We start from the raw sequence: 26,187 nt of genomic DNA, 5'->3' as shown, positions 1-26,187 counted from the left end.
GATTTAGTCCAGGTGGGAGACATAGAAATTTGCAAGATACATACGGATCTGAATGTTGTAGACCCGTTGACTAAGCCTCTTCCACGAGAAAAACATGATTAGCACCAAGACTCCATGGGTGTAAGAATCATTACTGTGTAATCTAGATTATTGACTCTAGTGCAAGTGGGAGACTGAAGGAAATATGCCCTAGAGGCAATAATAAAGTATTATTTATTTCCTCATATCACGATAAATGTTTATTATTCATGCTAGAATTGTATTAACCGGAAACATAATACATGTGTGAATACATAGACAAACAGAGTGTCACTAGTATGCCTCTACTTGACTAGCTCGTTAATCAAAGATGGTTATGTTTCCTAGCCATAATCATGAGTTGTCATTTGATTAACGGGATCACCTCATTAGGAGAATGACGTGATTGACTTGACCCATTCCGTTAGCTTAGCACTCGACCGTTTAGTATGTTGCTATTGCTTTCTTCATGACTTATACATGTTCCTATGACTATGAGATTATGCAACTCCCGTTTACCGGAGGAACACTTTGTGTGCTACCAAACGTCACAACGTAACTGGGTGATTATAAAGGTGCTCTACAGGTGTCTCCAAAGGTACTTCTTGGGTTGGCGTATTTCGAGATTAGGATTTGTCACTCCGATTGTCGGAGAGGTATCTCTGGGCCCACTCAGTAATACACATCACATTAAGCCTTGCAAGCATTGTGACTAATGAGTTAGTTGCGGGATGATGTATTACGGAACGAGTAAAGAGACTTGCCGGTAACGAGATTGAACTAGGTATCGAGATACCGACGATCGAATCTCGGGCAAGTAACATACCGATAACAAAGGGAACAACGTATGTTGTTATGCGGTCTGACCGATAAAGATCTTCGTAGAATATGTGGGAACCAATATGAGCATCCAGGTTCCGCTATTGGTTATTGACCGGAGAGGTGTCTCGGTCATGTCTACATAGTTCTCGAACCCGTAGGGTCCGCACGCTTAAAGTTACGATGACAGTTATATTATGAGTTTATATGTTTTGATGTACCGAAGGTTGTTCGGAGTCCCGGATGTGATCACGGACATGATGAGGAGTCTCGAAATGGTCGAGACGTAAAGATTGATATATTGGAAGCCTATGTTTGGACATCGGAAGTGTTCCGGGTGAAATCGGGATTTTTCCGGAGTACCGGGAGGTTACCGGAACCCCCGGTAACTTAATGGGCCTTATTGGGCCTAGGTGGAAGAGAGAAGAGGAGGCCAGGGCAGGGCCGCGCCCACCTTCCCCCAAGTCCGAATAGGACAAGGAGAGGGGGCGGCGCCCCCCCTTCCTTCCTCCCCTCCACCTCTTCCCCCTTCCACTCCTAGTCCAACATGGAAAAAGGGGGGACCCCTACCTGGCGCGCCACATCTCCTAGGCCGGCGGCCTCCCCCTTGCTCCTTTATATACGGGGGCAGGGGGCACCTCTAGACACACAATTGATATACGATATTTTAGCCGTGTGCGGTGCCCCCCTCCACCATATTACACCTCGATAATATCTTAGCGGAGCTTAGACGAAGCCCTGCGTCGGTAGAACATCATCATCGTCACCACGCCGTCGTGCTGACGAAACTCTCCCTCAACACTCGGCTGGATGGGAGTTCAAGGGACGTCATCGAGCTGAACGTGTGCTGAACTCGGAGGTGCCGTGCGTTCGGTACTTGATCGGTCGGATCATGAAGACGTACGACTACATCAACTGCGTTGTGTTAACGCTTCCGCTTTCGGTCTACGAGGGTACGTGAACAACACTCTCCCCTCTCGTTGCTATGCATCACCATGATCTTGCGTGTGCGTAGGAAATTTTTTGAAATTACTACGCTCCCCAGCACCATGCGCACGAACGGCCTAAAGTTTAGCCCCAATAACCGGCTCGGCCCGAGAAGATTTCCCCCCAACATCAATAGCTTCTCGTTTCATTCCCCTCGCACGCGCAAAGGAGCCAAATCCCTAGCTTTTCGTTCCCCACGCGCGCTGCCTGGGGCTCCGGTAGTCGTTCCCATGCCGTCCCACCGCCGCCACACATCGCCCTGGGCTATCGCCGGTCGATCCCGACACCATCCCACCGCCACCCCACCCCGCCCTGCCTCTGCAGCCCCGCCCCACACAACCCTCCCTCTGCCGCGCCGCTCCAGCACCGCCCAACGCCGGCCGGCCTCCCCAACGCCGGCCCCACGCCCTCGTGCTACATCCAGCAAGGCTGCCGCCCCCTCCCTGGCCGGACCTCCCCCATCTCCACCACGAAGGGGCACGCACAGCGGCGGCGGCGAGTTGGATCGGGGCAGCGTGCTGCTGGGCAAGGGCATCGATACGGCTGACGTACAGCTCCTCCCTCCTCATCCTTGCCTCCCTCCTTCTATTTCTCTCTCCTTGGAGGCGTTTGCGACAGTGGGCTGGCGGGGAAAAGAGTGCTCCGGCAGTGGGTAACAGGGAGCACCGGCGGTGGGGAACGAGTAGATGTTCCGGTGGACAAGGCACCTCATGCTTTTCTTCTTCTCTGGTTCTCCGTTTTGCTGTGTACTGTTGCTAGCTAGTCTAATTGAGAGAAGTTTTGTGGTTACAATATGAACCAATTTTAGAAGTTGAGCTGTTGTGTGCAGATTTTGTTTGTTTCCGTTGCAAATTTAGTGGTAGCAATATATATTAATCTTTTGTTTGTTTCCATCGGCCATATAGTTCCCCTTACACTAAGAGTCATGTTTTCGGTGTAGTCTTGTTATGCTTCTGTCCAAGATAGGTTATTTTTTGCTCTTCCAAAGAAGTTCCCTAGATATGTTTGTGTTTTGTGCTTGGTCTCCCATGATGTGCTTAGTCTGCCACCATGTTTAATGTCTTTTTTTTCGAGAACCATGTTTAATGTCCCTGTGTGCTTCATAAGAGGATTGTTCAAATGTGAAAACTTTCCTTTTACATAAGAGGATTGTTCAAGTGTGAAGCTAAGCTAGCATCGATAAATAGAAGTAAGTGATATAGGAAAAAGCACTAACCTATATATCTATGCAGGCACCCTTCAGCGCACCTGCAAGTAAATGTCATTTTGCAGAAAGAGCTCATAGAGAAAGCTGAAAAGCACCCTGAATTGAAGGAAAATGTATTAAAGAAGGTGATCCGTTTGCCCATTTATGTGGAATGAAGGAGTCAAGGGGTCATGTCCGTGTGTTAGGTCTTGGGCCAACACCTCAAGATTTGGGCACACCGGGTACACAGGGTAAAATGAGCACAAGATTTGGGCACACCGGGTACACGGGGTAGAATGGAAGGACGTCAAGAAGCTGAAAATCACTTTAACATGCTGGAGGGGCATGTGCAACAAATGCATGAACAAATGGACTGAATGGAATTGATGTTAGCTTCAGAAGGAGGCATAATCTGGAAACTCCTAGCTCGCAGCACGGTTCCAATTCTCGACAAGTAATGAACTATTTCCACATCTTTTCATTGTATCAATAATCCATCTTGCATGCAATAATTCTATTTACATATAGTTGTCTGCTAGAACTCAAGAGTTGAAGCTGAGGAACATAATGATGGTGAAGAAGACGATGATGAAGAGCCCTTTGTTCATAGAAGAGTTGTTGCAAAGCCCCCTCCAAGAAGCTCATCAGCCCATGAAGATGAAAGCCTTGTAATCTACTCATCCTTACCTATATGTTTAAATTATATTTTGTTTTCAGTTGATCCAGACACTTGTGGGCAGAGAGCCCCTTGGACCAGCGACTTATGAGCTTCTTGTCAATGTTGTGATCAGAAGGGATACCAATGGTGCCTTATGAATATGAAGGCTTACGATCTATTGCTGATGCTGTCACAGGTCCATTGCATGACCATCTAGCAAGGTAATCACCAATAATGTGTGTTTTGTCCACTTATCTCGAATTGTTTGATGTGTGATACTGACTCATGGTCACTTTGCTAGATGAAAACCTACAAATTAAACCAGGGGCATCTTCCTCGTCCCGCCACCAAGATATTTTTCCAATCACTATTTTTGAGCTAGTATTTATTTGTGTTTTGTATAGGAGAAATCTTCTCAGTTTCTGAATACTGAGCCAGTATTCATTTTTGAGCTACAAACCAGGGACCGAAATGAGCTAGTATTTTTTTGAGCTACAAACCAGGGCTGGTCCATCTTCTCTTATTATCATGTCTGCCTAGCTCACTGCCACTTCTCTTCATCTAAAGTTTGTCTGAGATAATGTACAATACATAGTTTCAGTTTGTCTTAGATAACCTCCTCTAGTACTGTTTGTTCATGAATCTAGTCCTTCAGTTTGTTCATGAATAACCTCATGTTGTACTGTTTGTTCATGTATCTGGTCCTTCAGTCTGGTCATGAATCTGGTCCTTCGGTTTTGCTGAATAGAGAATACTCATCGTCTTATTTTTGGCTAATTTCATAGTTAAATTACCTTTTGTAACTACAAGTCTTACTCGGCACACACACACACATTTATCAGCATTATGGCACATCCATAGTACAGAACAGAGCATAATACACTGCTGTTGCTTTTAAAGTTGCTATTTCTGAATCTTGTTTCTAGGCTAACCTAGTATTTATAATCTTTATTTCTCTTATGCGTAACCTGATGGTTTCATAGGTTCTGGCTCTTATACCTATGAAGATTTGTATGTACAGTACATATTCTTCTCTGAAAGTAATGGCTTAATTTAATTTATTTTTTTGCGAGGTTTAATTTAATCTAATTTGTGGCACTGAAGTACATATGTTTTTCTCTGATGCATTTCTGAATATAAATAGTCAGGCGCACTAGTCTTTTCCATCCCAGAGAAAAGTAAGAAAGAAAACTAGTGGTCTTATCTAGAAAAAAACTGTAGTTTTGAAAATACTTTGAGGTGTTTGTCCAAGTACATACCATGGTTTTACAAACTGTGGTATCCCCAATGTATCTATTGCTGTCACCAGGAAGACAGCATTCTGTTTTCGGTGTCCATGTATCTATTGCTGCCACCAGGGAGATAGCAACATGGCATTCAGTACCATTCAATTTATGGCCACAACTGAAGACTAAACAAAGATAGCTGAAATACTGTACTTCTCACATGGATAGAAAACACCAGTAAAGTGTATCTCTAATAGTTAGCTATATGGTACCAGTTCTCTAGAAAAAGAAGTTACATGACCACATGACTCTTTCTTGTGTTCAAGAAATAAAATTACGTAGTGTCAATTATGTCTTTTATGTCTCATATTCTTTCTATCTTACAGATCTCTTATGGTGGAAAGACAACATTTGTTTATGTCATTGTGGATAAGAAAACGCGAGAATACATCTTTTCTTTCGTCATCATTGTCGAAAGGCAGCTAGTACTTAGCTTCCTGTAGTTATAACTAGATGAGTGTAGCAGTCAACACAGCTACAGCTACAACATTTGTTTATGCTATTTGGTCTGCACCTCGACATGAATTATTTTCAGTTTCACGGCATAACATAAACCGTTCAGTGCACAACATTTTTTTCGCCCTGTGATATAAATCACGTGAAGATAATCATGAAATGGTTGAATCATCCAATTATTTCTCAAAACTTTGGGTCGCGTCTCCTGGTCGACTTTGGTTATTCTTAGTGTGACACTTCCGTAAGGACCCCAAGTTTACAGGCCTGCAAATCGAATTTATTCACCTCAAAGTTAGCTGGCTGTATATTCAGTTTCTATGTTTCATGCATGATGCTCTTTACTGTTAAGTTGAACAGATAGTACTGTAGTACTTAGTGGAAAGGAAATTTCACCAGCTTGCATGTATATTAATTGTATGCTTTTTTTGTCTTTCCAGGTTGCTGTCGGGTTGTGTAGGAAAGACAGAGGACCAGGAAGGAACCATGATGCTGTCAGTTTGCGTCAACCTAGATATATCTTCTGTGATGGAGCAAAAACAATGCATCTTGTAGCTATCATTTTGTAAAGGATATCTTGTGTAATGGAGCACACTTTGAATCGTTGGACATGCATCTATCATTTTATAAACCTATCGGGTGCTTCGGTCACTCCTACAAATGTTTCCTCTTATTTAGTTACCTTTATTATGGAAATTATTAGTGTTATTTTTGTTTGGTCTTGGTTTAATACTTTCAGAGTACATGCAAGTTTTTGTAAATTGATAGGTATTGGTGAGATCTGTAACCTGATTGATATCGTTTTGACAAGTTAATATGCCAAATACCATTGGCAAAATGCTTATGAACTATCGGTCGGCAAAAGGAAGCACCGTCCTATAGTTGGTCGGGAAATGTTCATGGTAGGGCCAACGGAAAGTTGGTCGGCAAAACTAATACCATCAGATTGTTGGTCGGGAAAGGTTCATGACAGAGCCAACGGAAAGTTGGTCGGCAAATGTATTGCCATCGAATAGTCGGTCTGGAAAGGTTCATAACAGAAAATCGGTCAGGAAAGGTTCATGGTAGGGCCAACAAAATATCGGTCGGTAATGTTTCCTATAGCCGTCCAATGGTTGGTTGGTAAAGATATGTCGGTCGGGAAAAGGCTTTCCCGTCTGGACTTTCCCCAACAAACCGTGTCGGTCGGAAATAGTCTTTCCCGACCAAGGCGGAAGCTGTTTTCCCCACCAATCTGTGTGTTGGGGAAGTATTGTTGTGGTGTAGTGTTAATTATCTGCAGCAAAGTGATCAGTAGCAAAGTAGTATGATAGTTTTGCTGATAGCAGCAATAGTAACAGTAACAGTAACAGTGGTAGCAGTGATATTGTAGTAGTAACGATAGAGTAGCAATAGTAGTAACTTAGCAAGAACAATATATGATAAATTCGTAGGCATTGGATCGGTGACTTGTTGGATGATATTCATCATGTGACAGTTATAACCTAGGGCGATACGGCACTAGCTCTAGTTCATCGATATAATGTAGGCATGTATTTCGTAAATAGTCATACGTGTTTTATTAAAAGAACTTGCATGCCATCTTTTGTCCTACCCTCCCATGGCAGCGGGGTCCATATTGGAAACTAAGGGATATTAAGGCCTCCTTTTAATAGAGAACCAGAACAAAGCATTAACACATAATGAATACATGAACTCCTCAAACTACGGTCATCATCGAGAGTGGGCCCGGTTGTTGTCACTCTGGGATTGTCGGATCATAACCGTAGTAGGTGACTATAACTTGCAAGATCGGATCTAAAACATGGATATAATGATGAATTCATAAACGGTTCAGATCTGAGTTCATGGCACCCGGCCCCAAAGTGACAAGCATTAAGTATAGCAAAGTCATAGCAACATCAATCTAAGAACATAGTGGACACTAGGGATCAGGCCCTAACAAAACTAACTCGATTACATGATGAATCCCATCCAACTCCTCACCGACCAGCGAGCCTACGAAGGAATTACTCACTCCCGGTGGGGAGCATCATGGAATTGGCAATGGAGACGGGTTGGTGATGACGAAGAACGAAGACCCCCCTCTCCGGAGCCCCAAACGGACTCCAGATCTGCCCTCCCGAGGAAGAACAAGGCTTGGCGGCAGCTCCGTCTCATGGATCGCGATAATACTTTCTCCCTGATTTTTTTCTGGAATAATGTGATTTAGTAGTATCAGCGGGGCCACCAGGTGGGTACAATCCACTTGGGCACGCCAGGAGAGGTGGCGCACCCTGGTGGGCTGTGCCCACCCAGGGTCCCCTCTCTGGTGGGTCTTGGCTCCAAAAATCCTCTTTTATTCCATAAAAATTCCTTGCAAAGTTTCATTCCATTCAGAGAACTTTTATTTCTGCACAAAAACAACACCATGGTAGTTCTGCTGAAACAGCGTCAGTCCGGGGTTAGTTTCATTCAAATCTTGCAAATTAGAGTCCAAAACAAGAGAAAAAGCGTGAGAAAAAGTCGATACATTGGAGACGTATCATTAGGTTCTGGAACTTTTTCTCTACCATATTTATTATTCCCTTTATATTCAACGAGTAGCTAGACATGACCTTCATACTGAGCAAGCATTCAAAGAAGATTTCCTTCTCTTCTTTGGTAAGAGCCTAGCTGGCAAGACCTCCATACTGCTGGAGGCATGCCATCTTTTTCGTGCAAACGTTGCAGGTCGTCCCGTGCCTCCGGTGTATCTTTTGTCTTCCCATACATGCCCAAGAAGCCTAGCAGGTTCAAGCAAAGGTTCTTCGTCATGTGCATCACGTCGATTGAAGAGCGGACCTCTAGGTCTTTCCAGTAGGGTAGGTCCCAAAATATAGATTTCTTCTTCCACATGGGTGCGCATCCCTTAGCGTCATTCGGAACAAATAGTCCGCCGGGACTGAGGGAGTTCTGGATTAGGGGGTGCTCGGATCGCCGGACTATATACTTTGGCCGGACTGTTGGACTATGAAGATACAAGATTGAAGACTTCGTCTCGTGTCCGGATGGGACTCTCCTTTGCGTGGAAGGCAAGCTTGGCGATTCGGATATAAAGATCTCCTTCTCTCTAACCGACTCTGTGTAACCCTAGCCCCCTCCGGTGTCTATATAAACCGGAGGGTTTAGTCCGTAGGACAAGGGATATACAATCATAATCATAGGCTAGCTTCTAGGGTTTAGCCTCTACGATCTCGTGGTAGATCAACTCTTGTAATACTCATATCATCAAGATCAATCAAGCAGGAAGTAGGGTATTACCTTCATCGAGAGGACCCGAACCTGGGTAAACATTGTGTCCCCCGCCTCCTGTTACCATTAGCCTGAGACGCACAGTTCGGGACCCCCTACCCGAGATCCGCCGGTTTTGACACCGACATTGGTGCTTTCATTGAGAGTTCCACTGTCTCGTCGTGATAAGGCTTGATGGATCTTTCAATCATCTACAACGATGTGATCCAGGGTGAGGTTTTCCTCCCCGGACAGATCTTCGTATTCGGCGGCTTCGCACTGCGGGCCAACTCGCTTGGCCATCGGGAGCAGATCGATAGCTACGCCCCTGGTCGTCAGGTCAGGTTTGGAAGCTTGAACTATACGGCCGACATCCGCGGAGACTTGATCTTCGACGGATTCGAGCCCATGGCAGGTGCGCCGAACAGTCACGATGAGCATGACTTAGATCTGCCATCGTACGGTGTTCGTGAGATCATGCCTGCGGCTGCCCCGGCTCTTAATCCGGAGCAGATCGTGCCATCCGAGGACGGGTGGATGGACCCTGCCACGGAGGCCGCACACTCATCGGCGATGGAGCCATACATAGACTTCGCCTCCAATGAGGTCCGTGTCATCGGACCCTCGGACTCGTTTCCGGCCACAGGCTCCGAACCGCGTGCATCCGTGCCTATAGAAACTGATTGGGCACCGATCATGGAGTTTACCTCCGCGGATATCTTTCAGCACTCACCCTTGGGCGACGTGCTAAATTCATTGAAATCTATCTCCCTGTCAGGAGACTCGCGGCCGAACTATGTCCGGCTCGAGTGGGAAGCGGACGACGAAGAAATTCGTTTCCCACCCACCACCCACTTAATAGCCACTGTCGATGACGTAACTGACATGCTTGACTTCGACTCCGAAGACATCGACGGTATGGACGACGATGTCGGAGAAGAACAGGAACCTCCGCCCACAGGGCGCTAGACAACCACCTCATCATATGACATATACATGGTGGACACACCCAAAGAAGGCAATGGTGATGAGGCAACGGAGGATAATCCCCTTGAGAAGCAATCTAAGCACCGGCGTCATAGGCGCCGCTCTAAGCCCCGCCATAGCAAAAATAGTGATACCGGCACAGGAGACGATAACGCTCCGGATGGTGCCGAAGACGAAAACAATCCCGCCCAGCCAGACATCGAGCAGGTCGAATGGGAGGATGGGCAAGATAGCCCCGATGACCAGGCAACGGATGGAGACTTGGAGGACGACAATTATATGCGCCTCTCCGAAGACGAGGTGAGCCTTGGCAACGACGAATTCATCGTGCATGAGGATCCCGTCGAGCAGGAGCGCTTCAAGCGCAGGCATATAGCCACTGCAAAGAGCCTGAAGAAAAAGCAGCAGCAGCTTCAAGCTGATCAAAATCTGCTAACTGATAGATGGACTGAGGTCCTGGCAGCCGAGGAATATGGACTCGAACGCCCAACAAAAAGTTACCCAAAGCGCAAGTTGTTACCTCAATTTGAAGAGGAGACACTAGAGCAGGATGCGGCTGACCGGCCACCACGTGGCCAGGACAAGGCATATCATCCCAAACACCAGCCCGCACCCCGTCGCTAGTCAAATAAAAACACGAAGGCCCGGGGCTACATGCAGGACCTGCGAGATGTGTTGGAAAAAAAGCAGGGCAGTCAAGATCGATCTTCGGATCACGGGGGCGCGCCCCAACGCGTGTTGACGATCACCACGCCGGATACACCAAATATAAATCCGGCCGGGCCGAACACACTCGACCAAACTCACTTGAACTGCGTCGTGATATAGCCCGGCATAGAGGCGCCGCACACCCCTTATGCTTTACTGACGAAGTAATGGACCATGAATTCCCAGAAGGGTTTAAACCCGTGAACATCGAATCATACGATGGGACAACAGACCCCGCGGTATGGATTGAAGATTTCCTTCTCCACATTCACATGGCCCTCGGTGATGATCTACATGCCATCAAGTATCTCCCACTAAAACTGAAGGGACCGGCTCGGCATTGGCTGAACAGTCTGCCGGCAAACTCCATTGCAAGTTGGGAGAACCTGGAAGATGTATTCCTGGATAACTTCCAGGGCACTTATGTGCGACCTCCGGATGCTGACGATTTAAGTCACATTACCCAACAACCCGGAGAGTCAGCCAGGAAATTCTGGACTCGGCTCCTAACTAAAAAGAACCAAATTGTCAATTGTCCGGATGCCGAAGCCCTAGCGGCCTTTAAGCATAACATCTGCGACGAGTGGCTTGCCCGACACCTCGGCCAAGAGAAGCCGAAGTCCATGGCAGCCCTCACGACACTCATGACCCGCTTTTGTGCGGGCAAGGATAGCTGGTTGGCTCGGAGCAGCAATACGGCAAGCAATCCTGGCACATCAGAGGCCCCGGACAGCAGCGGCAAGCCACGACACAACAAACACAAGCGTCGCAGCAATGGCGATAACGCCGAAGACACGGCCGTCAATGCCGGATTCAGTGGCTCTAGGTCCGGTCAGCGGAAGAAGCCATTCAAGAGAAAAAATCCAGGCCCGTCCAGTCTGGACCGCATACTCGATCGCTCGTGTCAAATTCACGGCACCCTCGATAAACCGGCCAACCACACCAATAGAGAATGCTGGGTGTTCAAATAGGCCGGCAAGTTGAAGGCCGAAAACAAGGAAAAGGGGCCCCATAGTGATGACGACGAGGGGCCCTGGCTGCCGAACACAGGAAGACAGAAGAAATTTCCTCCCCATGTGAAAACAGTGAACATGATATACGCCACCCATATCCCCAAGCGGGAGCGGAAGCGTGCATTAAGGGACGTCTACGCGATGGAGCCAGTCGCCCCAAAGTTTAATCCATGGTCTTCTTGTCTAATCACTTTTGATCGCAGGGACCATCCTACCAGTATCCGTCATGGCGGTTCGGCCGCATTGGTCCTTGACCCTATCATTGACGGATTCCACCTAACACGAGTCCTGGTGGACAGTGGCAGCAGCCTGACCTGTTCTATCAGGATACAGTGCGCAAAATGGGCATCGAGCCCTCCAGGATCAAACCCACCAAAACCACCTTTAAAGGTGTCATACTAGGTGTAGAGGCTCGCTGCAGGGGCTCGATCACACTAGAAGTAGTCTTCGGTTCTCCAGACAACTTCCGAAGCGAGGAGTTAATGTTCGATATCGTCCCCTTCCGTAGTGGCTATCACGCACTATTCGGACGAACCGCATTTGCTAGATTCAATGCGGTACCGCATTATGCATACCTCAAACTCAAGATGCCAGGTCCTCGGGGGGTTATAATAGTCAATGGAAACACAGAGCGCTCCCTCCGTACAGAGGAGCACACTGCGGCCCTCGCAGCAGAAGCACAGAGAAGCCTTCTTAGGCAGACCTCCAGTTCGGCCATAAAGCCTCCGGACACCGCTAAGCGAGTCCGGAGTACTCTGCAACAGGATCGTTCGGCATGTCCTGGGCTCGCCTAGGAATTCGTCCTCCGTCCTAGTCACAGTCAAGCAGCGGAATTCGTGCCGCGCGTACATAATTACGCACTTAAAATACCATGGGCACAGGCGGAGGCGCAGCTACAATACGGCCCACAATACGTCTCAACTGCCCCAGGACTCGTATACCTTCCCCCTTTTTCTTTCTTTTAGGTCCCTATTTTCTGAAGGCTCTTCCGATAACCTGATCGTTGGACCCATCTCGGGACGGAAACGCCAAGGAGGCAAAAGCTTTGACGTACAAGGGAACTACCAGGTGGTCTCTGCTAACGATCGCTATGCCTGTTTTACATACCCGCACGCAGCTCGCTCTTGGCTAGGACATGTCAAATAGTCCTATTTTGCTTATCGCACTACTCGTATGCATACGCCTTGACTTACTATTCAAATAACAATGGAAAACAATGTACAGCGTCAGCTAATTATTACATTTTTTATTTCTTTCCTTGTTTGTTTATTTATTTTTTGCACCCGTACACTTTGGTACGATCAGTTCGCTAGGGGCTTCAGTGTACCCCATAACACGGTAAGAAAAGTCCGAACACTTTCGACAGTGCGGCACCACGAACTTATAGCATTATATGCATCAGCTCCGAATCATGTCTTGGTTAAAATGTTGGGTTTGCCCGGCTCCCGTGTTTTGATACCTTACGTTCCGCTCTATCGGCTAAGGTGCCATCGGGATAACTACTGCGATTGTGCCCTGGTTCATCTAGGCGAGCACCTCAGTAGAGAAAGCCGAAAACTGACTGTCATGATGCGGCAAGAGCTGGTCGCTGTTCGGGAGGTCTCAAATCCTTAAAGATTTTTTCCGCTTCGGGCGAGGAATCGGCCTTGTCCGATTTAGGCGTGTATAGCGCCCCAAGTTCGGCCTTCCGAATACCAGGGGCTACGCCAAAATTTAAAATTGTAGACTTCTATGGCTAAGTGAGAGTGATAAAGCCGTATAGTCCGATTGCCTGGTTCGTTGCGCTAAACACCTCCTTAAGGGACCAAAAATTTGGATAAAGAGTATTTATGCATATGCCGAACACCCCGCTACTAGCTACACGCGGGCAGAAGCCGACGACTGGCCAACTCTCAGATTTTATAAACGGCCGCACAGAAGGTAATATTTTAAGTCAACAAGCGTTATATGGCGCAGATGAACTTGTTTTCATATTACAGGATCAAATGAGTACATTCACTCAAATATTACATCCTTAAAACATTCCTCCGCCACAAGGCGGGTGCCCTTCAGGACACTATCATAATTATTCTCGGGGCGGCGATCCTCCTTGTCCTTTTGTGGCCCCTTCGTCACCAGCTTCTCGGCATCCATCTTCGCCCAGTGCACTTTTGCGCGGGCGAAGGCCCTGCGCGCCTTCAATGCAGACTGATCGCTTTATGACTTCGAGCCGCGGGCAGGCAGACACAATCTGCTTAACCAGGCCGAAGTAGCTACTGGGCAGGGGCTCGGCCGGCCACATCCGGACTATAAGGTCCTTCATGGCCAGTTCGGCCGCCTTGTGAAGTTCGACCAGTTGCTTCAGCCGGTCGCTCAAAGTCATCGGATGTTCGGCCCCAATATACTGGGACCAGAACAATTTCTCCATCGAGCTCCCTTCCTCAGCTCGGTAGAACTCTGCGGCATCAGAAATGTTGCGCGGCAGATCTACGAATGCTCCTCGAGAGCTCCAAATTCGGGTAAGTAAAAAAGAAAGTCTCCTTCACATGCTTTCTTTGCATATTGAATGCCTTACCCGCCGCAATCTTCTTGGCCGCCTCAACCTCCTGAAGGGCCTTGTGGGCTTCGGCCTTGGCATCTCGTGCGCTTTGGAGGGCCTTCGCAAGCTCGGACTCTTGCGTCTTAGAGTCACGCTCCAAGGACTCATATTTTTTAACAAATCCTCAAGCTCTTGCTGTACCTCGCCGACCCGGGCCTCTTGCTTCTCGCGTTCGGCGTGCTCCTTGGCCACTTTGTTTTTGGCCTCGGACAGCGCCTCTTTCAGGGCCGCCACTTCGGTCGTGGCCCCTATTAAATTTCATAAAGCTGCTATGAGCTGAAACCATTCCTTGTTTATCAATATACAGACGGGGTATTATGTACCTTTGTTCTCCTCGAGCTGCCTCTTCACGAGGCCGAGCTCTTCTTCGGTCCACTCCAGGTCCCGCTTTTGTCCGGAGACCTCCGCAGTACGCGCGGCAGCGGCCAGCAGCGACGCCTGCTTATTCACATAGACGTACTCTGTTAGACTCCTGCGGACATTATTTGACCCTCTGTTCGGCTTTTCTTTCCAAACACCGAACAGAGCATCAGGGGCTACTGTCTATACCATCATATTTTTTTATAATTTCATTTACTTACCTCGAAGCCTATTAGGAGGCTGGCGCAGGCTTCAGTCAATCCGCTTTTGGCGGACCGGACCTTCTCAATCACTGCACTCATAATGGTGCGGTGCTCCTCACTAATGGAAGCGCCACGAAGCGCTTCCAGCAAGTTGTACGATGCCTCTGGATGGACAGAGGTCATCGGCACAGGTGGCTCGCCCTCCTTAACGAGGGGCTGCCTGCCTGAACCCGGAACCGTTGGAGGTTCGGGCGCAGTATCCGGCTGGGGGCCCGACTTAATGCGGCCCCCGTTATCAGGATTCATGGGGGTCTTCCCCCCCATGTGCCCGGCGTTTGGGATTTCGCCTTGGGGCGTCTCCAGGATAATCTTTCGCTGATCCGGTATCCTCTAGGACAGCACCTCGGTGTCGTCCGCATACCGGGGGGAGGTGGCCGTCGGGAGCGAATCGCTGTTCATCGCCGACTGACTCAAAGACCCATCCGAGGAGGATCCGTTGATGTGGGATTTGGCCGGACTGCACAATCATATTTCACATGATAAGAAGCGATAAAGCAATATGTACCAGAAGTAGTATAGTGTCCGGACACTTACGATTTCGCCAGGGGCTTGTCCCTGGGCAACCACTCCTCGTCGCTGTAGGCGGCGGTGGTGGAGTAATCCGGAGGGAGGGTCTTTCCCTTCTTGGACCCTTCGGCCCCCAGACGGGGCGGCGTTTCTTTTCTTCTCCCCTCCGGTAGCAGGGGGAGGGATTTCCGCTACCTCTTCCTCGGCGTCTTCGGATGATGAATCCGATACAGCCGTGCGCCGGAGACCTTTCCTGGTCCCCGCGGTCTTCTTCTTCTTCTTCTTCTCCGGCACCTCATAGGGTGCCGGAACCAGCTTCTCTGTTAAGAGAGCTGATGCTGGGCCTTCGGGCAGAGGAGCCGGACAGTCAATCTGTTTGGCTAACGCTACCCAGTCCTGATAAATGGGCATGGAAGTTTAGATTCCTCCCGCGGATGTGCTGGTAAAAGGCACGTCTTGCAGAATATAAAAACTCGGATTGGCGAGCGCCTTGCGCTGAGTCCGCGATCTTCGGTCGTGGGTGGTGGTACTTCGGAAGCCTTGAACAACACTTTCCAGACATCTTCGTGTGTTGTGTCGAAGAGCTCTTGCAGCGTCTGGTGTTCGGCTGGGTCGAACTCCCACATATTGAAACCCCGTCTTTGACACGGAAGGATCCGGCGGGCAAGCGTGACCTGGAGCACATTGACAAGCTTGATTTTCTTGCCTATCATGTTCTTGATACAGGTCTGGAGTCCGGTCAGATCCACCGATGAGCCCCAGGCAAGGCCCTACTCTTTCCAGGAAGTGAGCCGGATAGGGACGCCGGATCGGAATTCGGGGGCCGCTACCCAGTTGGTGTCGCGCGGCTCGGTGATGTAGAACCACCCCGATTGCCACCCCTTCACGGTCTCCACAAAGGAGCCTTCGGGCCAAGTGGCATTGGGCATCTTGCCCACCATGGCGCCTCCACACTCTGCTTGCTGACCCACCACCACCTTCGACTTCACGTTGAAGGTCTTCAGCCATAAACCGAAGTGGGGCGTAATGCGGAGGAAGGCCTCGCACATGACGATAAACGCCGAGATGTTGAGGATGAAATTGGGGGCTAGATCATGGAAGTCCAGCCCGTGGTAAAACATGAGCCCGCGGGCAAATGGGTGGAGGGGGAATCCCAGTCCGCGGACAAAGTGAGGGAGAAACACTACCCTCTCCTGAGGCTCCGGGGTAGGGATGACCTGACCTTCGGTAGGAAGCCGGTGCGCGATGTCTGCGGCCATGTATCCGGCCTCCCGAAGCTTCGTGATGTCCGCCACCTTAATGGAGGAGGCCATCCACTTGCCTCCCGCTCCGGATATGCTTGAATGATTCTGCGGAGAAGGAGAAGGCTTGGGTGCTGGAGCTCGAGCGAGGGGAGATGGACGAGTAGAGGAAGAAGAAGGCGTGGGTGGAGAAAAGGTGAATCCTTATCTCTTTATAAAGGCGGTAGAAACCATGCGCCTCCTCACTTGCCCCGTAAAACTCGCTCATTCCCCAAGCGTCGTGTTAACGGCGCGGTTGGGTTACCCACGCCCGTATTGATGAGAATCCCATGATAAGGGGACACGATCTCTGCTTCGACAAGACGTGCCAATAAAACCGCCTCGCTATATGTACAACAGCTGGTTGAGAAAAACGGTTCGTATAGAGACTGGGCCGCGGCGTGATGTCACGCTATGAAAAGTGGTCAGAAGATTAGATTTGTGGAATATATACTCTCTACGGTGGTATGTGGAACTTGTTTTGCAGAGCCGGACACGATCCTCGTGTTAAAAACCTTCTATGGAGTATTCGGAGAAGGAACCCGCCTTGCAATGCCGAAGACAATCTGCGCGCCGGACTCATCGTCATTGAAGCCTGGTTCAGGGGCTACTGAGGGAGTCCTGGATTAGGGGGTGCTCGGACCGCCGGACTATATACTTTGGCCGGACTGTTGGACTATGAAGATACAAGATTAAAGACTTTGTCCCGTGTCCGGATGGGACTCTCCTTTGCGAGGAAGGCAAGCTTGGCGATTCAGATATAAAGATCTCCTTCTCTGTAACCGACTCTGTGTAACCCTAGCCCCCTCCGGTGTCTATATAAACCGGAGGGTTTAGTCCGTAGGACAAGGGATATACATGTTGGTAATCGTAGCATAATTTTTAAAATTTTCCTACGCTCACCAAGATGCATCTATGGAGTGTACTAGCAACGAGGGGAAGGGAGTGCATCTACATACCCTTGTAGATCGCGAGCTGAAGCGTTCCAATGAACGTGGATGACGGAGTCGTACTCGCCGTGATCCAAATCACCGATGACCGAGTGCCGAACGGACGGCACATCCGCGTTCAACACACGTACGGTGCAGCGATGTCTCCTCTTTCTTCATCCAGCAAGGGGGAAGGAGAGGTTGATGGAGATCCAACAGCACGACGGCGTGGTGGTGGATGTAGCGGGTCTCCGGCAGGGCTTCGCCGAGCTTCTGCGAGAGAGAGAGAGGTGTTGCAGGGGAGGAGGGAGGCGCCCAAGGCTGTGTGTTGCTGCCCTCCCTCCCCCCTTTAAATAGGCCCCCTGGGGGGGCGTCGGCCCAGGGAGATGGGATCTCCAAGGGGGGGCGGCGGCCAAAGGGGGCAAGGGGTTGCCTTGCCCCCCCAAGGCAAGGGGGAAGCTCCTCCCCTTAGGGTTCCCAACCCTAGGCGCATGGGGGGAGGCCCAAGGGGGGCGCCCCAGCCCACTAAGGGCTGGTTCCCTTCCACTTTCAGCCCACGGGGCCCTCCGGGATAGGTGGCCCCACCAAATGGACCCCCGATACCCTTCCGGTGGTCCCGGTACATTACCGGTAACCCCCAAAACTTTCCCGGTGGCCGAAACTTGACTTCCTATATATAATTCTTCACCTCCGGACCATTCCGGAACCTCTCGTGACGTCCGGGATCTCATCCGGGACTCCGAACAACTTTTGGGTTTCCGCATACACATATCTCTACAACCCTAGCGTCACCGAACCTTAAGTGTGTAGACCCTATGGGTTCGGGAGACATGCAGACATGACCGAGACGCCTCTCCGGTCAATAACCAACAGCGGGATCTGGATACCCATGTTGGCTCCCACATGTTCCACGATGATCTCATCGGATGAAACGCGGTGTCGAGGATTCAATCAATCCCGTATGCAATTCCCTTTGTCAATCGGTATGTTACTTGCCCGAGATTCGATCGTCGGTATCCCAATACCTTGTTCAATCTCGTTACCGGCAAGTCTCTTTACTCGTACCGCAATGCATGATCCCGTGACTAACGCCTTAGTCACATTGAGCTCATTATGATGATGCATTACCGAGTGGGCCCAGAGATACCTCTCCGTCACACGGAGTGACAAATCCCAGTCTCGATCCGTGCCAACCCAACAGACACTTTCGGAGATACCCGTAGTGCACCTTTATAGTCACCCAGTTACGTTGTGACGTTTGGCACACCCAAAGCACTCCTACGGTATCCGGGAGTTGCACGATCTCATGGTCTAAGGAAAAGATACTTGACATTGGAAAAGCTCTAGCAAACGAAACTACACGATCTTTTATGCTATGCTTAGGATTGGGTCTTGTCCATCACATCATTCTCCGAATGATGTGATCCCGTTATCAACGACATCCAATGTCCATAGTCAGGAAACCATGACTATCTGTTGATCAACGAGCTAGTCAACTAGAGGCTTACTAGGGACACGTTGTGGTCTATGTATTCACACATGTATTACGATTTCCGGACAATACAATTATAGCATGAATAATAGACGATTATCATGAACAAAGAAATATAATAATAACCATTTATTATTGCCTCTAGGGCATATTTCCAACAGTCTCCCACTTGCACTAGAGTCAATAATCTAGTTACATTATGATGAATCGAACACCCATTGCGTCCTGGTGTTGATCATGTTTTGCCCTAGGGAGAGGTTTAGTCAACGGATCTGCTACATTCAGGTCCGTATGTACTTTACAAATATCTATGTCTCCATTTTGAACACTTTCACGAATGGAGTTGAAGCGACGCTTGATATGCCTGGTCTTCCTGTGAAACCTGGGCTCCTTCGCAAGGGCAATGGCTCCAGTGTTGTCACAGAAGAGAGTCATCGGGCCCGATGCATTGGGAATCACCCCTAGGTCGGTAATGAACTCCTTCATCCAGACTGCTTCCTGTGCTGCCTCCGAGGCTGCCATGTACTCCGCTTCACATGTAGATCCCGCCACGACGCTTTGCTTGCAACTGCACCAGCTTACTGCTCCTCTATTCAAAATATACACATATCCGGTTTGAGACTTAGAGTCATCCAGATCTGTGTCGAAGCTAGCGTCGACGTAACCCTTTACGACGAGCTCTTCGTCACCTCCATAAACGAGAAACATATCCTTAGTCCTCTTCAGGTACTTCAGGATATTCTTGACCGCTGTCCAGTGTTCCATGCCGGGATTACTTTGGTACCTTCCTACCAAACTTACAGCAAGGTTTACATCAGGTCTGGTACACAGCATGGCATACATAATAGACCCTATGGCCGAGGCATAGGGGATGACTCTCATATTTTCTATATCTTCTGCCGTGGTCGGGCATTGAGCCGTGCTCAATTGCACACCTTGCAATACAGGCAAGAACCCCTTCTTGGACTGATCCATACTGAACTTCTTCAATATCTTGTCAAGGTATGTACTCTGTGAAAGACCAATGAGGCATCTTGATCTATCTCTACAGATCTTGATGCCCAATATATAAGCAGCTTCTCCAAGGTCCTTCATTGAAAAACACTTATTCAAATAGGCCTTTATACTTTCCAAGAATTCTATATCATTTCCCATCAATAGTATGTCATCCACATATAATATGAGAAATGCTACAGAGCTTCCACTCACTTTCTTGTAAACACAGGCTTCTCCATAAGTCTGTGTAAACCCAAACGCTTTGATCATCTCATCAAAGCGAATGTTCCAACTCCGAGATGCTTGCACCAGCCCATAGATAGAGCGCTGGAGCTTGCATACTTTGTTAGCATTCTTAGGATCGACAAAACCTTCCGGCTGCATCATATACAACTCTTCCTTAAGGAAGCCGTTAAGGAATGCCGTTTTGACGTCCATCTGCCATATCTCATAATCATAGTATGCGGCAATTGCTAACATGATTCGGACGGACTTCAGCTTCGCTACGGGTGAGAAAGTCTCATCGTAGTCAACCCCTTGAACTTGTCGATAACCCTTAGCGACAAGTCGAGCTTTGTAGATGGTCACATTACCATCTGCGTCCGTCTTCTTCTTAAAGATCCATTTGTTTTCTATGGCTCGCCGATCATCGGCCAAGTCAGTCAAAGTCCATACTTTGTTTTCATACATGGATTCTATCTCGGATTTCATGGCTTCTAGCCATTTGTCGGAATCCGGGCCCGCCATCGCTTCTTCATAGTTCGAAGGTTCACCGTTGTCTAACAACATGATTTCCAGGACAGGGTTGCCGTACCACTCTGGTGCGGAACGTGTCCTTGTGGACCTACGAAGTTCAGTAACTTGATCCGAAGCTTCATGATCATCATCATTAACTTCCTCCCCAGTCGGTGTAGGCACCACAGGAACATTTTCCCGCGCTGCGCTACTTTCCGGTTCGGAAGGGGTGACTATCACCTCATCAAGTTCCACTTTCCTCCCACTCAATTCTTTCGAGAGAAACTCCTTCTCCAGAAAGGACCCGTTCTTGGCAACGAAGATCTTGCCTTCGGATCTGAGGTAGAAGGTATACCCAATAGTTTCCTTAGGGTATCCTATGAAGACGCATTTTTCCGACTTGGGTTCGAGCTTTTCAGGTTGAAGTTTCTTGACATAAGCATCGCATCCCCAAACTTTTAGAAACGACAGCTTAGGTTTCTTCCCAAACCATAATTCATACGGTGTCGTCTCAACGGATTTCGACGGAGCCCTATTTAAAGTGAATGCGGCAGTCTCTAAAGCATAGCCCCAAAATGAGAGCGGTAAATCGGTAAGAGACATCATAGATCGCACCATATCCAATAGAGTGCGATTACGACGTTCGGACACACCATTTCTCTGAGGTGTTCCAGGCGGCGTGAGTTGTGAAACTATTCCACATTTCCTTAAGTGTGTACCAAATTCGTGACTTAAATATTCTCCACCACGATCTGATCGTAAGAATTTTATTTTCCTGTCACGTTGATTCTCAACTTCACTCTGAAATTCCTTGAACTTTTCAAAGGTTTCAGACTTGTGTTTCATCAGGTAGACATACCCATATCTACTTAAATCATCAGTGAGAGTCAGAACATAACGATATCCTCCGCGAGCTTCAACACTCATTGGACCACACACATCGGTATGTATGATTTCCAATAAGTTGGTTGCTCGCTCCATTGTTCCGAAGAATGGAGTCTTGGTCATCTTACCCATGAGGCATGGTTCGCACGTGTCAAATGATTCGTAATCAAGAGACTCCAAAAGTCCATCTGCATGGAGCTTCTTCATGCGCTTGACACCAATGTGACCAAGGCGGCAGTGCCACAGATATGTGGGACTATCGTTATCAACTTTACATCTTTTGGTATTCACACTATGAACATGTGTAACATCACGTTCGAGATTCATCAAAAATAAACCATTGACCAGCGGGGCATGACCATAAAACATATCTCTCAAATAAATAGAACAACCATTATTCTCGGATTTAAATGAGTAGCCATCTCGAATTAAACAAGATCCAGATACAATGTTCATGCTCAAAGCTGGCACTAAATAACAATTATTGAGGTTTAAAACTAATCCCGTGGGTAGATGCAGAGGTAGCATGCCGACGGCGATCACATCGACCTTGGAACCATTCCCGACGCGCATCGTCACTTCGTCCTTCGCCAGTCTCCGTTTATTCCGTAGTTCCTGTTTTGAGTTACAAATATGAGCAACCGCACCGGTATCAAATACCCAGGAGCTACTACGAGTACTGGTAAGGTACACATCAATTACATGTATATCACATATACCTTTGGTGTTGCCGGCCTTCTTCTTGTCCGCTAAGTATTTGGGGCAGTTCCGCTTCAAGTGACCACTTCCCTTGCAATAAAAGCACTCAGTCTCGGGCTTGGGTCCATTCTTTGACTTCTTCCCAGTAACTGGTTTACCGGGCGCGGCAACTCCCTTGCCGTCCTTCTTGAAGTTCTTCTTACCCTTGCCCTTCTTGAACTTAGTGGTTTTATTCACCATCAACACTTGATGTTCTTTTCTGATCTCCCCTTCCGCTGATTTCAGCATTGAATATACCTCAGGAATGGTCTTTTCCATCCCCTGCATATTGTAGTTCATCACAAAGCTCTTGTAGCTTGGTGGAAGCGACTGGAGGATTCTGTCAATGACCGCGTCATCCGGGAGATTAACTCCCAGCTGAGACAAGCGGTTGTGCAACCCAGACATTCTGAGTATGTGCTCACTAACAGAACTGTTCTCCTCCATTTTACAGCTGAAGAACTTGTCGGAGACATCATATCTCTCGACCCGGGCATGAGCTTGGAAAACGAGTTTCAGCTCCTCGAACATCTCGTATGCTCCATGTTTCTCAAAACGCTTTTGGAGACCCAGTTCTAGGCTGTAAAGCATGCCGCACTGAACGAGGGAGTAATCATCAGCACTTGATTGCCAAGCGTTCATAACGTCTTGGTTCTCAGGGATTGGTGCATCACCTAGCGGTGCTTCTAAGACATAATCTTTCTTGGCTACTATGAGGATGAGCCTCAGGTTCCGGACCCAGTCCGTATAGTTGCTGCCATCATCTTTCAGCTTGGTTTTCTCTAGGAACGCATTGAAATTGAGGACAACGTTGGCCATTTGATCTACAAGACATAGTGTAAAGATTTTAGACTAAGTTCATGATAATTAAGTTCATCTAATCAAATTATTTAATGAACTCCCACTCAGATAGACATCCCTCTAGTCATCTAAGTGAAACATGATCCGAGTTTAACTAGGCCGTGTCCGATCATCACGTGAGACGGACTAGTCAAGATCGGTGAACATCTCCATGTTGATCGCATCTTCTATATGACTCATGCTCGACCTTTCGGTCCTCCGTGTTCCGAGGCCATGTCTGTACATGCTAGGCTCGTCAAGTCAACCTAAGTGTATTGCGTGTGTTCCGAGGCCATGTCTGTACATGCTAGGCTCGTCAACACCCGTTGTATTCGAACGTTAGAATCTATCACACCCGATCATCACGTGGTGCTTCGAAACAACGAACCTTCGCAACGGTGCACAGTTAGGGTGAACAGTTTCTTGAAATTATTATAAGGGATCATCCTACTTGCTACCGTCATTCTAAGCAAATAAGATGCAAAAACATGGTAAACATCACATGCAATCAAATAGTGACATGATATGGCCAATATCATCATGCTCCTTTGATCTCCATCTTCGGGGCACCATGATCATCTTCGTCACCGGCATGACACCAGGATCTCCATCATCATGATCTCCATCATTGTGTCTTCATGAAGTCGTCACACCAATGATTACTTCTACTTTTATGGCTAACGCGTTTAGCAACAAAGTAAAGTAATTTACATGGCGTTATTCAATGACACGCAGGTCCTGCAAAATAATAAAGACAACTCCTACGGCTCCTGCCGGTTGTCATAATCATCGACATGCAAGTCGTGATTCCTATTCCAAGAATATGATCAATCTCATACATCACATATGTCATTCATCACATCTTCTGGCCATATCACATCACATAGCACTTGCTGCAAAAACAAGTTTAGACGTCCTCTAATTGCTGTTGCAAGTTTTTACGTGGTTTGTAGGTTTCTAGCAAGAATGTTTTCTTACCTACGTATGACCACAACGTGATTTGCCAATTTCAATTTACCCTTCATAAGGACCCTTTTCATCGAATCCGTTCCGACTAAAGTAGGAGAGACAGACACCCGCTAGCCACCTTATGCAACTAGTGCATGTCAGTCGGTGGAACCTGTCTCACGTAAGCGTACGTGTAAGGTCGGTCCGGGCCGCTTCATCCTACAATGCCGCTGAAACAAGAAAAGACTAGTAGCGGCAAGTAGAATTGGCAAACTCAACGCCCACAACTTCTTTGTGTTCTACTCGTGCATAGTAACTACGCATAGACCTGGCTCATGATGCCACTGTTGGGAATCATAGCATAATTTTTAAAATTTTCCTACACTCACCAAGATGCATCTATGGAGTGTACTACCAACGAGGGGAAGGGAGTGCATCTACATACCCTTGTAGATCGCGAGCGGAAGCGTTCCAATGAACGTGGATGACGGAGTCGTACTCGCCGTGATCCAAATCACCGATGACCGAGTGCCGAACGGACGGCACCTCCACGTTCAACACACGTACGGTGCAGCGACGTCTCCTCCTTCTTGATCCAGCAAGGGGGAAGGAGAGGTTGATGGAGATCCAACAGCACGACGGCGTGGTGGTGGATGTAGCGGGTCTCCGGCAGGGCTTCGCCGAGCTTCTGCGAGAGAGAGAGAGAGGTGTTGCAGGGGAGGAGGGAGGCGCCCAAGGCTGTGTGTTGCTGCCCTCCCTCCCCCCCCTTTATATAGGCCCCCTGGGGGGGCGCCGGCCCAGGGAGATGGGATCTCCAAGGGGGGCGGCGGCCAAAGGGGGGAAGGGGTTGCCTTGCCCCCCAAGGCAAGGGGGAAGCTCCCCCCCTTAGGGTTCCCAACCCTAGGCGCATGGGGGGAGGCCCAAGGGGGGCGCCCCAGCCCACTAAGGGCTGGTTCCCTTCCACTTTCAGCCCACGGGGCCCTCCGGGATAGGTGGCCCCACCCGGTGGACCCCCGGGACCCTTCCGGTGGTCCCGGTACATTACCGGTAACCCCCGAAACTTTCCTGGTGGCCGAAACTTGACTTCCTATATATAATTCTTCACTTCCGGACCATTCCGGAACCTCTCATGACGTCCGGGATCTCATCCGAGACTCCGAACAACTTTCGGGTTTCCGCATACACATATCTCTACAACCCTAGCGTCACCGAACCTTAAGTGTGTAGACCCTACGGGTTCGGGAGACATGCAGACATGACCGAGACGCCTCTCCGGTCAATAACCAACAGCGGGATCTGGATACCCATGTTGGCTCCCACATGTTCCACGATGATATCATTGGATGAACCACGGTGTCGAGGATTCAATCAATCCCGTATGCAATTCCCTTTGTCAATCGGTATGTTACTTGCCCGAGATTCGATCGTCGGTATCCCAATACCTTGTTCAATCTCGTTACCGGCAAGTCTCTTTACTCGTACCGCAATGCATGATCCCGTGACTAACGCCTTAGTCACATTGAGCTCATTATGATGATGCATTACCGAGTGGGCCCAGAGATACCTCTCCGTCACACAGAGTGACAAATCCCAGTCTCGATCCGTGCCAACCCAACAGACACTTTCGGAGATACCCGTAGTGCACCTTTATAGTCACCCAGTTACGTTGTGACGTTTGGCACACCCAAAGCACTCCTACGGTATCCGAGAGTTGCACGATCTCATGGTCTAAGGAAAAGATACTTGACATTGGAAAAGCTCTAGCAAACGAAACTACACGATCTTTTATGCTATGCTTAGGATTGGGTCTTATCCATCACATCATTCTCCTAATGATGTGATCCCGTTATCAACGACATCCAATGTCCATAGTCAGGAAACCATGACTATCTGTTGATCAACGAGCTAGTCAACTAGAGGCTTACTAGGGACACGTTGTGGTCTATGTATTCACACATGTATTACGATTTCCGGACAATACAATTATAGCATGAATAATAGACGATTATCATGAACAAAGAAATATAATAATAACCATTTATTATTGCCTCTAGGGCATATTTCCAACAATACAATCATAATCATAGGCTAGCTTTTAGGGTTTAGCCTCTACGATCTCGTGGTAGATCAACTCTTGTAATACTCATATCATCAAGATCAATCAAGCAGGAAGTAGGGTATTACCTTCATCGAGAGGACCCGAACCTGGGTAAACATTGTGTCCCCCGCCTCCTGTTACCATTAGCCTGAGACGCACAGTTCGGGACCC

At 48.4% G+C, this 26,187-nt stretch overlaps 1 pseudogene; it reads right to left on the bottom strand.

Moving 5' to 3' along the window:
* The window catches only part of LOC123076541 (uncharacterized), a 98,556-nt pseudogene extending 76,147 nt beyond the window's left edge, over positions 1–22,409 (bottom strand).
* Positions 22,410–26,187: the final 3,778 nt, after the last annotated feature.

This window comes from Triticum aestivum, chromosome 3D (assembly GCF_018294505.1).
Source record: "Triticum aestivum cultivar Chinese Spring chromosome 3D, IWGSC CS RefSeq v2.1, whole genome shotgun sequence".
NCBI classification, from domain to species: domain Eukaryota; kingdom Viridiplantae; phylum Streptophyta; class Magnoliopsida; order Poales; family Poaceae; genus Triticum; species Triticum aestivum.
This window is presented reverse-complemented; position numbering and strand designations above follow the sequence as displayed.